At 47.5% G+C, this 2,500-nt stretch overlaps 1 protein-coding gene across 1 annotated transcript in view; it reads right to left on the bottom strand.

The window, feature by feature from the left end:
- Window positions 1-1,369: 1,369 nt before the first annotated feature.
- sox2 (SRY-box transcription factor 2) overlaps window positions 1,370-2,500 on the bottom strand; it is an 18,226-nt gene continuing 17,095 nt past the window's right edge. The window contains exon 4 of the mRNA XM_083671482.1: window positions 1,370-1,634. The gene's annotated coding sequence lies outside the window, so the exon portion shown is untranslated. The remainder of the gene's footprint in view (window positions 1,635-2,500) is intronic.

The raw sequence follows: 2,500 nt of genomic DNA, 5'->3' as shown, positions 1-2,500 counted from the left end.
AACCACCAGTCCTCCAGTACAACCAGACAGAGAGCATGTGCCTCAAAGTTGAAATGAGTGACAAAGACGTATTGGCTGTTGACTTGAAGCAGGGAGCATCTTAAAGGGGCTGTAAAGCCTGAAGAATGTCATTGTTCCTCTGCCACTGTGGCCAGCTGCGACAGAGGGGCCCGGCTGAGGGGCCCGGCTGAGGCCGGGGAGGAGGTGGGGAAGAGGAACAACTTTATGTGTTTCACCGCCACACAGACGTTCTTATGACAAAGCAGGAAATAGTTGACAGGGACATGTCACATTCCACAGGGTCCGACGGATGCTTTCTCCCGTCATGTCTGACAGTGTGTGTGTGTGTGTGTATGTGTGTGTGTGTGTGTGTGTGACAGTAGTATTCGGGGCGGGGTTGGGATTGCACAATGGCTGAAGACATTAAGGTACTGAGAGCGGAGGGGGAAGCCTGAAACATCACCACTAGGAATGGAACTGAGGAATTTACACTATGCTCTTCTTTTCTTTGTTTTCTTTATTTTCCAGTATGGAGAGAATTGTGTAGGTGTCAATCACTCAGTGTTTCTATGTCGCCTTGCACCTGTTATGTGAATGAGGGCCAAAACGTTATGCTTTTACCTCAAGGAACAACAACATTTGAAGACTTTTTAAAACGGCACGTGCTACTCTCTCTCTCTGATGAGGAAAAGCAATGGAAGAAATATAATCGATATGGTATCAGAAAAAAAGATAGCATGGAAATCAACTACAAATATTAGAGAGTGACATGGTAAGGTCATTATTCAAAATGATATGTAGGTACCACGGGAGGCTGGTGGAGGTAGAAATCGGAGGACGGGGCTCATTGTAACGCATGGAACGGAATGAGGAATGCTATCCAAACACACGTGTTTCATACCATGACTCTACAGCTGGTCTTTTAGAAGTACTGCTTGGTGATAACAGTGATTTTATTTGTGCACGCTCCGTAACCAACCTTGGCAGTGCCAGGTCTGCAGTGCCAGTGTGAGGTGAGCGGTGGTGCTTTCATCCTCTATCTGACAGCTCCTGTAGGAACCGCCTCTCCTATCAGCTGTTCTGAAGAACAATACCTGGCACTCTTCCAAGCCAGTGACTTTATATTCTCTGTGCTACACTCAAGCCGGTCTGCTGCCAGCCTCTTAGGGCATTGGCGAAGCCAACCGACCAATCAGGAACAGTGAGCTAGAGCATTGTAGGACCCAATGAACCAGGAAGAGCTCTGAGCCTGCCAAGGCTTCTTAGGGAAGAAGGGGAAACACCTCAAAGAACGATACAAGAAAAACACCTCTGAATCATTCCTGATCAAAGGAAAAAATAGTTTTCTTTTATTTTGAGAGTGGGTGATGTAATATAATATTGAAAATGGATTTGAACCCCACACTGGTTTGTATACAGGAAGGAACTCTGGGAAGGAACTCTTTCCCCTTTTCCAAACCTTTGCAAAACTCAGTCATGATTCAGGATGACATTTGACAATATAACCACATGACAGTTTTTCTCCTCTCTTCCCAAACTCCACTGGTCTTATATCCCAAACCCTCCATGTCTGCTGGCCTCTCCTCCACAGGGGTTGTCCTCGTCACATAGGTTTCAGCATCCTCCCGCCTTCACTGTAACAAAACAGAGACATAGACATATTCCTAAAATATACTTTGTGTCATTTCATATTTCTCTCTCGTGGCTAAAGCGAGTAGATTCATAAGTGCATGTTTCCAGGAGATAGTGAAGTTAACAAATGTATCACTTTAATGTAATGTATCGCTTCCATTTAAATATGAAGTCCCTCTTATTCTAATCAAAAGGAAACTATTGTTGCCCCTCCCCCTCCCCCCCCCCCTCCTCCCCATCCAAACCTCGAACACAAACCTCAAACTGTTGCCAGTGTTTTGGGTGGAGGGCTTGTCTACTAACAGTAGGCCCCAGAGACACCGAGCCAGGGCCTGTACTACATGAGACAGTAGAGGCCAGCTACCAGAGACAGAACAGCCTTGTTGGGGAGGCCTAGACAGTACATACTGCAGCTGCCTTGCGTTCCTCCACTACTTTAATACACAGAGTCTTTCTGATGAATGGGATCTGCTGTGTTACTGTATGGTACTGTGTACAGTAGGACAGTCCATCTCCTCAGCCCTGACGCGCACACACACACACACACACACACGCACACATGTGCACACACACACACACACACACACACACACACCACCATCATAACTCTTCCCCATCATAAAGAGGACATATTAGGGCCCAGTGAAGACTCTACAATACCCTTCCTTCAGCCTTCAGTCGCCCCCCCCCCCCACCCCCCACCACACACCACCCCCGCCCCCCCCCCCCCCCCCCATGCAAGGCCGTGGCTGTGTGGCTGTGTTCTTGGCTGCCAGTATACCCTCTCTCTGAAACCCACATTGTTCAGTAGACTAGCAGTGTATGAGAGGAGCTGTATACAGATGTAGATAAACTGGTTCAAGTAGGG

Source organism: Argentina silus, assembly GCF_951799395.1.
Source record: "Argentina silus genome assembly, chromosome: 6".
Lineage (NCBI taxonomy): Eukaryota > Metazoa > Chordata > Actinopteri > Argentiniformes > Argentinidae > Argentina > Argentina silus.
The sequence above is the reverse complement of the archived record's forward strand: the minus strand, read 5'-3'. Positions and strand labels throughout refer to the sequence as shown.